The 14,733-nt window shown below is 35.7% G+C and overlaps 1 protein-coding gene across 2 annotated transcripts in view; it reads right to left on the bottom strand.

Annotated features, from left to right (window-relative positions):
* Positions 1-12,412, bottom strand: part of CDH12 (cadherin 12) — a 320,014-nt gene extending 307,602 nt beyond the window's left edge. For both annotated transcript variants that reach the window (XM_074873891.1, XM_074873900.1), the window contains exons 1-2: positions 12,344-12,412; positions 8,602-8,709 (exon numbers count right to left, since the gene is read on the bottom strand). The gene's annotated coding sequence lies outside the window, so the exon portion shown is untranslated. The remainder of the gene's footprint in view (positions 1-8,601; positions 8,710-12,343) is intronic.
* Between the last annotated feature and the right edge of the window lie 2,321 nt (positions 12,413-14,733).

The following is a 14,733-nucleotide window of genomic DNA, read 5'->3' as shown; positions in this document are numbered from 1 at the left end:
GAGGCCGCACCTCGATTACTGTGTTCAGTTTTAGGCCCCTCACTACAAAAAGGACATGGAATGACTCGAGCATGTCCAGAGAAGGGCAATGAAGCTGGTGAAGGGTCTGGAGCACAGGTCTTATGAGGAGCGGCTGAGGGAACTGGGGTTGTTGAGTCTGGAGAAGAGGAGGCTGAGGGGAGACCTCATCGCCCTCTACAACTACCTGAAAGGAGGGTGCAGAGAGCTGGGGATGAATCTCTTTAACCAAGTAACAAGCGATAGGACAAGAGGTAATGGCCTCGAGTTGAGCCAGGGAAGGTTTAGACTAGATATTAGGAAGTATTTCTTTACAGAACAGGTTGTTGGGCATTGGAATGGGCTGCCCAGGGCAGTGGTGGAGTCCCCATCCCTGGAGGTGTTTAAGAGTCGAGTTGACATGACGCTTGGAGATATGGTGTAGTTGGGATCTGTCAGTGCTAGGTTAACGGTTGGACTAGATGATCTTCAAGGTCCTTTCCAACCTAGATGATGCTGTTATTCTCTGATTTCTTTTCAGTTACTGGTCTACTACAAAGCTAACACCATTTAATTACCTGGATTATAAACTGTTATTCTCTCTTGAATGGTGAATTTATCGCTTGTAGTAAAGTATGTAATATCGGATATTTACTTATGGTCAACAAAGTCTGGTCCTAAATTTTCCAAGTGTAGTATGAAAAGTGATTTGTAAAATGAGATCATGAATTCATTGTGAAATAAAAACAGAAAGAAAAGGCAGAGTGCTATCTGTATAGTATTGTGGTTTAACCTGGCAGGCAGCTAAACACTACACAGCCATTTGCTCACTACCCTGCAGTGGGATGGGGGAAGAGAATCAGAAATAAAGGTAAAACTCATGGGTTGGGATAAAAGCAGTTTAACAGGACAGAAAAGGAAGGGAAAATAAGAATAATGATAATAGAATATACAAGTGATGCACAATGTAATTGCTCACCACCCACTGACCAATGCCCATCCAGTCCCTGAGTAGTAGGCCGTGACCCACTGGCCCACTCCCCCCCCAGTTTTATTATTCGTCATGACATCATATGGTATGGAATATCCCTTTGGCCAGTTTGGGTCAGCTGTCCTGGCTGTGTCCCCTCCTAGCTTCTTGTGCACCCACAGCTTCCTCACTGGCAGGGCAGCATGAGAATCTGAAAAGTCCTTGACTTAGTGTAAGCACTGCTCAGCAACAACTAAAAAATGAGTATGTGATCAACATTATTCTATCCCAGCCAATACTCACTCTTCTTTAATCATAGTGTCTATTTAAGCATTGGAACCTCCAGACAGCATATTCAGCTTTTGAAAATCATGTACATTTTGCAATATTTTGTGACATGTAGGAATCGTTCCAAGAAAACTGTTCATTTTTTATGAAGCATATACGATTCAACATATTATATTTAGTAAAATGACTTGCCTACAGTTACTCTGGCCGACAGGGTACATACTCAATTAAAAATGTATTTATACCGTAGGCTAAACTACCAAAGACATGAAGACCCAGATGACTTATAAGCTTTCTGGGGATTTATGAAGCTAAATACTAGAGAAATTTTAGAAAAGAGAAGAAAGTTAAACATTAGCAACGATATATGACAGAGGCTTGCTATTTTCCATTCTTCCAGAGAAAGTCAGGAATAGATGTCATTAAATGGCTATAAAGCCATATATCAACCATGCAAACACATGCATGTTCTTAAACCCAGTGAGGACTGACCACAGTAATCAAACTGAATGCTGACAAAGTGTTGTGCAAATTGGGCGTCAAAGGTGTATCAGGGAAAACATGATCTACTATCTATATTAAGTCAGGAAAATTAAATAACTTGGAGGTTGTCTAGACCAGCTGATATTAACTGCATTTGCTCCTACCCTTCCATCTATTTACTTATGATTCACAGTACCTAAGAGGAGAAACAGAATCACAATGCTGATAAATAAATGCTGTATTTCAGTGCTATCAAGGCTAGGGCACAGATGGAAAGATTCTGTGCAGCAAGAACTCAAACACAGCAACTTTTCTTCATGTCACCATTCCAGTACAATAGCATTAAGAGGGGAAGTTTCCTGCATACCTTTTTATGGGACTAAGTTCCTGATTACAAAACTAGTCATTATGAAAGGATTTACTCTGTGTTCTCAAGCAACCAAATCTACCAGCACTGGAAACTCAATTATATCATGTATTAATATTTCATAAATTAAATTTCATAAGATATACTTGGGTGAACAGAGTAACTAAATTAAAATTTGATTTATAATTAAAAACTTATCAATCATTTCAAGAACATTAGCACAACCCACATTATATATTTGCTACTCCAGTGTCTCCAGAAGTTGTCGCACAACTTGTCAGGCAGTATCACTCATCAGTTCTGTGCAGTAGACAATGTTTGCGGCAATGCAGAGAGCATTTAGAATGGATTGGCAATGGCATAATGATTTATTACATTAATGATATGTGTACTACACTAGAAAACTATAAATATACGGAGAAGCGTTAAATTTTGAAATTACAGAGATCTCAAATTTTAAATGGGTCTTTATTCTAGCAAACTGTGCATGATCATCAAGGAGAAAGGCAAGGCAAAAATAGCATGAAAGACAGAGACATTTAGAGAAAAAGATAAACATTTTATAATACCGTCTGTATCTATTAGGTCAGAATGGGACTGACTGAAAGCACCATTGAGGTCATTAGGATTCTTTCCACAGAGTTAAAAGTACAAAAGTGGGGTGATTTTGAATTATGAATAATTTCCTTTGTAATTATAAAGTTGACAATAACAATACATTAGGCTGATATATTTATAGATTCCTCATTTGGTATGGTTATACTGTTAAATTTCAGATGATATTGTAGCATTTATGAACAGATTATCCATACTACAGAGAAGAAATACTTTTCTGCCAATACTGCTTTAGGAGTTAGTCATTTATAAACAGTGTATGGTATTTTTGATTAAGTAAACTTAGTAAATTTGGAGACAAGCTGAAGAGTTAGCTACTTGTCAAAGTGACTTATTGAATCAGTCAAAGTTTACAACATCTTGTCCATATAATTTCTGATAGATAAATATGTTCAACTTTATCAGGAAGCATTAGGCTATACTGTTAGATCAAGCACTTCTTCATCAACAAGATTCCTAAACAGAAAACACTTCTGTAAGATGCCATTCATTACATTCTGCTTCTGGTAGAAGAACCAGTGATATTAAACATTAACACCTAACTTAATTTAAACTCTGCCTTTTTGACAATGTAAAACTTGAAGAATTTTGATTAGCATTAACAAACTCAAGTATTTTACAAACTATGTTCATAAACTTATTAATCTAACATACTGCTCATAAACTGAAGAGGCTGTGAAGACCGAAGTCCTAAGCCTTTTTTCCTGTTTGTTTATTGTTTTGAGCTCACTGAGAGAAAGAAATAAAATATATTCTCCATTCAAAATTATTTACATCAACAACTCTTTAACCCAGAATTCTGCTTCTCAGTCCTGTGAAGACTTGAAAGATGCCTATTGAACGGTTTTACTTAGCAGTTCCTACCTAGCTCCTTGCACAGTATGTCTCTTAGCAACTACTCTGTTGCTCATCCATAATCGTTTCACATTCTTTGTTACATAATTAGAAAACTGTGGGTTGTAGCAGCAGTCGACGACCCCGGGGCCTTCAAGTCTATGACATAAAGGTGCAAGTCCCATATGCTCATTTATATAAAGGCACTGAAGTCTGCAGAAGAAAATTATTTTCTGGTATTGCAGCTAGGGGTAGAAATAAGCCAACCACTGATTTTCAGAGTCTGCATTATCTTAGTTATGCAGATCCTTAAATTGGTATATGTGTGGCTTAAGTGCAGAAGGACAGTAGAAACATGAAAGAGCTGTCTGGCAGATACATGTCTGTCTCCTTGCACAATGCCTTCTCAGTGTGCCCCTCTTCACATCAACAATTTATGGCATTTCACATGTTCCATTGTTTTTAAACTAGGACAATTGTATTATTTCTCAATTATATTAATAAAGAGCATGAGACCAAAGTTCAAGATATCCTTCTTGAATAAAACCATGTATGCTTTTGCTTGACCTCCAGTGAGCATAGGGTATTTCACAGTCTTGGTGCTTTTGAGAATCATATGAGAGGCACATTATCTAGTTTTATCAATAGATATTTATCTGTCCATTCCTCCTTCTCTCAGCATTTACATGTCTTATAATCTGAAGGGAATTAATGCTCTCAGTATCTTTGTGAGGCAAGAAATAAAATTCTTCTTTCACATATAGGATATAGCATAACTAAGTGTTTCTGGCAGATTGGAGAGTTGAACCCATATATTTTTAATCTCAGACTAGGTCTTGTCTCCAGTTAAGTAATTATTAAAATAGCTGAAAAATGGATAGGTGCTTTCATCTCAACCCACCAGAGTAACCCAACAACATTTTTTTGAACACATATCATGTAGGACAATTTGCTGCAAAAAATCTAAAACAAAAACCAGGCTTCTGATTTTGCAATGTAAATGATAAGCAAACAGGTATACCTTGATATTTGTGCTGGGGTTAATTGGTATAAGATTGGTATAGAATGGCAAGGGACAAAAGAAGAAATAAAAATAAATAAACAAAGATAAACCAAAAATTCATCTGTCTGGGAGAAGGAATAAGAAACAAGACCATGACTGAGCCTCACAGTCAGAATTTGAATTTGGACATTGATAGGGAGTAAAAACAGCTATAGCAAATGCTTTCATTTGGATTTGTCTTGGTCTAAAGAGTGGAAAATACATAGTCCAAGTGTAAAGGGTATTAAAGGATGTTAACCAGAAAACAAAAAAGTAAAGGGAAATGCTTAAATAAGATTATGCTCTTCAGTGAAGAAACATTCATTAGTATGGTGTTGCAGGGAATTAAATATTTCTAACCTTAGAGATTTGGAAAAGCACAGGGGAAAAAAGTGAGTACTTAAATTAATACTATTCTGTGTGCCAGTTAAAATGACATTCAATCTAGTGAATAGGAATGCACATTTCTAAAATTCAAATACATACAAATATGGCATTTTTTATGTTAATAGGTCATAATTCTTTATTATTTCAAAAGGATTTTAATAAAAGCTTTAATGCTTTAAAATTTTTATTTCTAGACTTTTTGTTACAGTTAAGGTCTCTGAAAGTGAAACTATAAACAACCCATCCTGTTATTGTCTTTTCACATTACAAAATACTGATTTTTCCAAATATGGAAGCTTAGTCTAAACTCTGGAACCCAACTGTCTTTCTTCCAGTCATGTATTCATTAGTAAAAGATTCTGCAAGTCATGTTAGTCCCTCAGGTAGAGATGCCTAAACCACTGTTAACAGTTATTCCATCCAGAGAAACAGTTTAAAATAAGAGTGCTATCAACTTTTTTTTTTCCCATCAAAAATGAAATGGATTTAATACTATCTAAATATTTCAAAGGAATGCATCAATTTCTACTTCCTCCCCCCCCCCCCGCCCCAAACTTCTTCAAAACAAGCTAAAAAGCACCACATTGAGAAGTTTATTGATTTTCTTTCAGCTTCTCAGATCACTATCTTTTAGGTAGTTCTAATATGTTACAGAATCTTACATTTTAAATATTACACATTTTTATGTTTCTTTTCTTAGACTTTCCTTTCATTAACTAACATTTCCCTTCAGCTGACAAATAAAAAAGTGAATTTGAAGAAATTTTTTGTAGGACATTTCCCCCTCTAATTCACAAACTGAGTAAAAATAATATAAATCTGAAATCAGAAAATACTTCACTGATTTGACAATATTTGAGTCCAGCTCTTTTTTGTTGCAGTTGCCTTGGATAACCAGACAAAAAGGTAGTAAAAAGCAATTTCAGAAACAAATTATCACTAATGAAATACTGTGGATACATAGAAAAAAATGGACTTTGGACAATGGTGGATTTTATTTTTATCATATTCTTTCAGAATGTCTCTGAGAAGCAATATTCAAAGAGGGAGTCTTCTGTAGTAGTAGTTGTAGCAGTAGTAGTAGCAGTTGTAGTAGTAGTAGTAGCAGCAGTAATATTCCCTGTGTGTTTTATGTGCTAATCTAGCATTGCAACAGTATCACAAAAGAAAAATAAAAATGTACTGTTTAGTAATATTAAACTAAAGCTTAGGAAAGAGGTAGAGTTCTTAAACTGAAAGGTTGAAAAAAGTATTTTAAGTAAGCTGATGTTTCGAAATTGTTGCATTTTACACTTCTTACGTCATAAATAATAACTATGTCTGCTAAACCTTGAGGTAGTAAGGTGTCTTAAACGAAGCTGCTAGACAATGAATTTACTAGTCAGGAAAATGGTTGGTACATGAAGACTGTGTTACATGCAGTCAAGTAGTTTTGTCACTACACATGCATTGGAGATGGTAGTGGTAAGGTTGGTGTAGTATTTCTTGAAATCTGACACATTAACGAGTACCATGTCAACACGGTACATCAAGAATAGACTCCTTTTCTTCCCAATTAAAACAAAAGTTTTATTACTTTGGACCTGACTTTTTTTTTTTTTTTTTTTTTTTTTTTAAATTAATGGACAATCTTGTCCAAATCACAGCTGGCAGTGTAACAACGTATTGAATTAGAACTCTCTCTTCCTCATCTTGCCTATGAAATACAGCAGAAGGAGGAGAATAGTTAGTATTCACACTTAGCTATATTTGAACAGAGAGAGTTAACAAGAATATTTTGTCAATTCCTGGCCATACAGGTGTCATCATCTGTACATTTAAATACCTTACAAAGAGAAAGGGAAGGACACTAATTCGCTCCAAAGATCATGTCCATGATGTCTTAAGGATATTTGCTGCTAAAAACTTCAAGCCAAGACATACAGTAGGTGGGCTGTTCTCCTTGGGGGACTAAACAGTTTACCTTAATTGTATGTCTTCTCCACTGCACATGATAGAAGGTTTCCCATGTGGTATAGGACTGTTGTAAGTTACTGTGTTGGTTTTGGCTGGGATAGCGATAATTTTCTTCATAGTAGCCATATGGGGCTCTATTTTGGATTTGTGACCAAAACAATGTTGATAACACAGGGATGTTTTAGTTACTGCTGAACAGTGCTTACACAGAGTCAAGGCCTCTTCTGCTTCTCACCCCACCCCACCAGAGAGTAGGCTGGGGGTGCACAAGAAGTTGGGAGGGGACACAGCTGGGACAGCTGACCCCAACTGACCAAAGGGATATTCTATACTATATGATGTCATGCTCAGCATATAAAGTTGGGGGAAGAAGAAGGAAGGTGGGGACATTCAGGGTGATGGCATTTGTCTTCCCAAATAACTGTTACCAACAATGTAGCCCTGCTTTCCTGGAGATGGCTGAGCACCTGCCTGACGATGGGAAGTGGTGAATGAATTCCTTGTCTTGCTTTGCTTGCATGTGTGACTTTTGCTTTACCTATTAAACTGTCTTTATCTCAGCCCATGAGTTTTCTTACTTTTACTCCTCCAATTCCCTCCCCCATTCCACCAGGGGAGGAATGAGTGAGCGGTTGTGTGGTGCTCAGTTGCCAGCTAGGGTTAAACCACAACAGTGACACACCAGGGTGCCAAGTATCTCTGGTTATTAGCAAACATATCTCAGTGTTGACTAGATTCCAGTGGTTGCCTGAGAAATCCTGAATAATACACTTTGTACACCTGGTGCATTAAAAAAAAAAAAATAATCTCATTATATCCCATTATTGTAATGGGCAATAGAATGCCAAGAACATATTAACTACAGTGCCAATAATGAATATAATGCATAATGTAGTGACTAGTTTGCATTTCAACTGGTTTGCATAATTCTTGTAAGACTAACCATAAAATGATCTGACTGTACTTATAAAAAATTGGTTTACTTATTCTCTCTCTCTTTTCTGTATAATTTTGCAATTCTAATTAATTCCCGAGTTTTATATGAAATAATTACATAGTTTTAAAAAAGTATTTTGGGGACTGATATTAAAACCTTTAACTACATCTAGCACTGGGCTTCTTTAAAAATATTGCAGGCTATGACCTGAAGAAAATAAAATGGCAAGCACTGTTATACACCTTCATATGGCAGCATATGAAAGAAAGTGGAAACTAAATACATTTAATAATGTATTCTGGTTACTCATGGATGAATTTAAATCATTTCAAACACTGACATTTACAAAACAAAGTAATATAACAAACAACTCATTCTTTCCTAAATTATAACTTTGTTCATATTCATGGAAAAAGTTTGAAATGGGCTAATCTTGTTTGAATGTTTGGCTTGCCTCAGCTGGAGGGGGGAAAGAAAAAAAAGTGAAGCAGCATAATCAAAGGATATACACACTGATGATACTAGACAGTGATTTTCATTCCAGAGACATGCAAGAGATCTCAGAAGTCTTTTTCAATCATAGCAATCTTGAAGGGAAAAGTGAAAGCAAAAATAAAATTCAATATCCATATATACTCAGTGGTTGGACTAGCACCATACCTATTAAATAAATACCATTAGAGATAGCATCAAATTAATTAATTGTGACAAAAATAAGACCTTACTTGATTTGCTATGCACGATTAATCATGACTAAACTCTTCTTAAGCATGAAAATGTTTGGATCCCCTTCTCTTCACATTTTAAAGGGGTGTTAATAAAACCCACAGAGTCTGGAATAGAAGAACAGATTAGTTAGAACTTCCAGAAAATGGTTCCTATCTGAAAAATAAGAGTACTAACTGATCTTGAAGAGAAATCTGAATGTGTTTCAATGTTTTTCCTAATTCCATATAGTAAGCAATGTTTTTTAAGACTGTATCAAATGGGAAGTAAACATTGCCAGAAAATAAAGAGGGGTCAATGGTCCTGTCAGTCATTAGAGTGGTACACCCTTTTATGTTGCAAACGTTGACTTGAATGCACTCCAAGCATTATAACTGTCATACCCAATATTCAAACCTGAACTCTACCAGTGGAATGAAGTCATTGTGACTCTCTTTACACAAATGCAAGAGTTCTTTGAGTGTATCATAAGATTCTGTATTTGGCTTTCTTAACAGTGGATTTTTATTTCAATGATTTGTAATGAAGGAATGATTACAAATTTATCTTAGTCTACCCACTATTGATTTCAGTCAGCTGAGCTGCAAAGCATGGATGGTCAAGTCTGTGCACCTAAAATAATCCTTAAAATATACCTTAAGAAGTATAGGAGTAAAAAAACCAAACCCTACATATCTGCATTACAGGAATCTGATTTACAACCCGGCAAATAAAGTTTAGTTTTGGTGATTGTGAGAAACTAAGAGTAGGCAAGTTCTGTCATACAACATTCATGATATTTATTAGATGATGAATGCTAACACAATTTTTTGCTTGGTGAGATGAATTAGCTGTTTGAAAAAGATCACCTTCTGAATTGCCTTTCTGTCCTCAGCTGTGTAACTTTAAAATGGCTGCCTTTCATGTTTCAGTTAAAGACAATTTTTCATAGCTTAATGTAGCCCTCTAAACATTTACTAGCAAACAACCAGTAGCTATGTGGACAGCAGTACATTATATAATGCAAACTCTACTATATATTCAAGAGGGAAAAGTGAGATACCCATTTATTTTTCCAAGACATGACTTTAAATTTGAAATATTTATCAGATTCAGCCTGCCAAGTTCAATATACTAGTTTACTCTGGTAGAGAAACATAAAAGAATACGTGATATCTCAGTGCAAAGTAATCTTTCTTTTGTACCTCATTTTCATCTAGTATTGATCAAGATAACTGAAGCAACCTCATTTGATGCCAGCAGATAAACTGGCTAGGAGTTGGCTTTTTCTTAGTATATCAAAAAAGAGGGAAGTACTGGATTCTGGACTCTTCCTCCTTTCATCCTCCACCCAATCTATGTTATATTTGCAGTGATGTGATAGATAACAACACTTTTATATTATTTTACAAGTTAAACTCTTTAAAGATTTCTATTTCTTATCTCTTTATTTTCTAAAATATTCCAATTTTCTTAGTACAATTTATTATTTTGATCTTACCTTTTATTGTGTTTTTCTTCAGCAGTAGGATCATCATTTCCACACTGCCACAGATCTTGCTATTGCTACAGTTTCAATGTAATTCATGAAGAGACACTCACATTTATTTCCTAATTGTTTTACAGTTATGGACTCTTTTACAGGTATACTGTGATGTGTCTTTCAAACCTCTTTCTTCACAAGTCTGAAATTTCTAGTATGCTTTGTTTCCTTATTTTCAGTGAGTCATTTCACAGTAGGGTCAGATGAGTCATGTCAGTACTGCTGCTTTATCACAATGCTGCATTTATACTTGATAGGAGAGAGTAAGTTGTAGGAACGTAAATGTGCTTCTCTTTTCTAATATGTTTTCTTTCCTGATTCTTATTCTTCACAATTTACATTAGTCCCTACAGTTCACATTAATCTAGAATTTATCTATTCTCAGCTCAGCTTTGAACTGTCTGTTGTCTGAATATCCTAATTCCATGTGCTCAGCTTTTTTGTCTTTTTCGGCTGTTATTATGCATACAATATGTTGATGCAGTTGTCTGGTTCAGGGGTCTTAAATTCCCCTTCCTCCTAATGCTAGGATATTCAGTATGTTCAAAAGTGATGAAATTCTTCAGTAGCATTCCATGAGGTATGTTGAACATAGAGAAAAGAGCTTCCTGAGAAGCTCTTTTTGGAGAAAATGGCACTGTGAACAGTGACACAAACACTTGCACAGAAGTAGAGTGATATAGCAGTCCTCTTATTTTTACATGCAAAAGTTCCTTTTCTGAGTTACAAGAAGTTTCTCCCCAAATTCTGCTAGATTCTTCCCACAGGTAACTCTGTAAGATGTACTATAGTGTTTTGGACCAAGAACCCCAGTATTTTGTCTTCAGAAAATGCTTCAAAAAGAATGAGAAATAGATTGAAAACGTAGGGTAGCATTCCTTCTCACCTTTCAACTGCCAGTGGCACAAGGATTATCAGATTTGGAGGTTGCATCCAAAGTATTGTACTTAATGGACATCATGAGAAAGGTTCTCCATTAAATTGCCTTTTCCCTTCTACATCACTGTATGCTTTTGGTTTTATCATTTGCCTGATCATTTCACTAGGGGCCTTTTGCTTTATTTGATACTCTTCATTAAAGAAAAAAATCAGTTTACTTATCTTCTCTATTTAGCTTAAATAACACATAAAGCATTAAAACAAACTTTTAGCATGAGCTGGACAGAAGCATATTAAAAAGGGTTAGAACATAAACAATCTGTGCTCACATAAAGCACAGTCAGAATTACTTTTTTAAAGATTAATAGTCGATAAAGATATTTATATTCTTGACTATTTGGCCAAAGTCATCACGCTTGCTGGTCAATATGTTATAATCAGATGTCATATCCAAATATTAACCAATTATTGTATACATAAATTAGAACTGTAAACTAAAATCCTTACAAGCTGACTACCATGTATGAGAAAAAACATTATGGTTGCACAAGCTAATTTCTTTGTATCAAACTCTTTTGAATGGATTTTTTTCAATTTATCTATTTTAGGCTGAGCAGTTTCTCTTATTTCCCAAGAGAAAGAAATTACTATCATGATATTGCATCAATATTTTAAATATAGATTTTCAAAAGGCAAATAAGGAAAGAGTTAACAGCTATTTTCTATTCATGATGAAAAGTGTCAAGAGCTTGAAAAAAAATGGCATAAAGGCAAAGAACATAATTCCTGATCAAAAACCCAAACCTGCTCAGTGATAAATGGCCAAAGAAGCACTGAGGAGAATGGAGAAGAGATATCACTAAGCCAGAAAATTTTTTAAAATAAATTCTACCTAGCTACACTGACAGTGTAACACATAGGAAGAAGCAGATCCCACTTAAAGGAATATTACCGCTTCATATGAAATAATTTCTTTTTCCTCCATACAAAATTCCCCCTATCCCCAATCAAAAGCTTCTTAAAGTTTGGCTTATAAAGTCAACATAGGACTTGTTGTTTCATCATTATAAGGATGTTTATTGAACTCTAGAGTCCAAATCTTGCATGCTATCAGGTTTCTAGTCACTCAGCAACCAATCTGTCATCTTTACTCCAGTTATAAAAAGTTTTATAACCTTTCCGTCTTTAACTACGGTTTTCTATCCTTTCACTACATTTCTGTGCTGGGAAATAAACCAGGAGCTGCAGGAAACCCCTCCAGCTTAAAACACTTAGAACTTGTATAGCAAGTACTTTATGCCCAGTACAGCTGCTGGCAGAGAAATTGGCTCCGATCTTACCTCCCACGTCTCCTGTAGCTCAACCGCTTCCGCTGGGTAGTTGTTTATTTCTCTTTTCCTTTCATATCCCTGACCTTTTTTCTAATGTGTTGAGCTGAGTTTGGAGTCACAGTGATGAATGAGATGTGATGATGAGAATCATAGTGAGGGTGCAGTGTGCAGGGCTGTTTCTCGGGCAGCATAGTAGCAGACAGAGGAGGGGGGAAGTGGAAATCTGACAGGTTTAGCTTGCTGACAGCCCATGTTTATAGGCTCTGTAAAGAATACAGATGAGACAGAGGAAAGGCAGAGACGACAATGACATAATAAATCTTAGCCACAGTGTTTTCAACCCAAAAAAGTGAAGAAATAAAATCAAGCTTGGGATGCTGTTAATGGTTAGGCTGTCACAGAATTGAACCTCTTCACTGTCTGCTTCTCTGGATGAGATTAATAGATATACCAGATGCCTCTGTACAGTACTTCTGCCATCTGCACAGAAAATTGCAGCCCTCTCTCCCCTTTGACCACAAAATACTTTAGGTAATAAATGAGTTAGGCATTCTAGTTCCAGTACACAGGGTGGTATATCTGCATACTTCTTACCAATAGACACCAACATACCTACAGGAAAAAACTTTATTTAATGCTTGGAAATTATTTGGTGATTAAAAAAATAAATTAAAAAAAAATAAAAAAGAGAAGTGGTAAGAATAAGGACCAGCCTCCACTCTGAAAGCAGCAATCATCTCCTCAGCTCCTTCAAACACCATGTCTGACTTCAGTGGAGCTATGCCAGTTTGTATCAGTTGAGGTTCTTGCCTCTAGTTTTCATTTGGTAAAAATTCCAAGTAAACTTTGAGTAAATTCCAAACCACTAACTAAAGACTTCATGATTTTAACTAATATCAAATTTGTAAATGTTTAGATTTTTTTCCCCCTCCAAAGTCCCAGATTCAGTAAAAGTTTCCTTCAGTCTTTTGAATAAATCCAGCATGAGCATGACTTTTGCAATGCAATCTGATCACCCACCCTACCTCCAATAGGCTACATTTTGCAGACAGACTTTTTCTGAGCTGCTCTTATTTCTCAAGTTCCACTTATTCCTACAAGAGTTACAACTTTTCACAGTTCCCATTTATGAAAAAGTAAGATCAAGAATGTAAACTATCACTGCAAAATACTTTCATTATTTTTAACTAGTTATAATTACCATCACCAAGCAACAAAGACAGTCAAAGTAAGAGCAGCCTTCTACCCAGTTACTGGCAAGGATAATGCAAAGTTCCTTTCTTGTCAGAAGCTATAAAGTCTGTATCCATTTTCATACATATGAGTCCAGTGATAGGAATGGGATATACAACATTTATCTTCCTGCCTTTTGCAGATTACCTTATTGTTGTATATACTAAAGAGAAGGCGGCCATTATACCCAACTGAATTTACAGAAGAGGTCAAAGAGCTCCTCATGCACTATAATTTAGACAAAAGAAACACACTGAAACATGGATGTGTTTTCCCTGCTGTCTTCCAATAGTAACTTCTACTTTCAGGCCAACTTTCATGCTTTCAACAGCTCATTTGTTAATTGGAGGCTGGTTTCCCTCCAAAATTATGAATGTCATCCTACAGGTCTAATCCACACAAGTTTGGCTGACCCATCCATCAACATGCAAAAGCGTAAACCTTAGTTTTACAGTGTGTGAAAGGCAGAGGCGTAGGGGACAAATAGTGTTGTTTCCTGTAACTGACCATTAGATCAAATCACCCTTGTTGAGTCAGGAACATGTGCTAAACTTATACAAAGTAAGATTCATAAAAGCGCAAGTTTTCGTGAAGACCAGACTTCCTTAAGGCATGCAAAAAAAGAGCACAAGGATAATCCCTAACCATTTTTGAGAGAGAGAATGATTCTATTCCTAAACTTGGCAGCGAGAAGACTTTCATCTTAAGATCTCAAATAATCATACAGAGCCCTCAGTAGTCAGTAAACTAGCAAAGTGTTGTTTTGATAACATATATTAACAGAGTTTGTTAACTTGCAGAATTAAGCAAGTTTAGATGATTTGTCCAATATCTCCTAGAAAGACAAGAATCACAGCATAGAAACTCTGATTTCCAATTTCCTGATCTTATTCTGAAACGATGCTGCATTACACATGCCTACATTATAACTGCTTGTCCTGAACCACCAAGTGCTGTATTAAATGGCATATACTTATCAGCTCCATTATAATTATGCAGAATAATGTTATTTCTTCTATTCTTTCTAGATAAATAATGACAACACAACAAAAAGGAAATTATCTACAAGAAATTACATTTCTGGTAATAATTTCCTTTGACACACTTTTGAAATGCTATCAGCTCTTCTCCCATAAAAATAAGGAGGGTATGAAAAAGAAAATAGT

This window comes from Strix uralensis, chromosome 1, assembly GCF_047716275.1.
Source record: "Strix uralensis isolate ZFMK-TIS-50842 chromosome 1, bStrUra1, whole genome shotgun sequence".
NCBI classification, from domain to species: domain Eukaryota; kingdom Metazoa; phylum Chordata; class Aves; order Strigiformes; family Strigidae; genus Strix; species Strix uralensis.
Note: the sequence above shows the minus strand (reverse complement) of the source record. Positions and strands in the feature narration are given on the sequence as shown.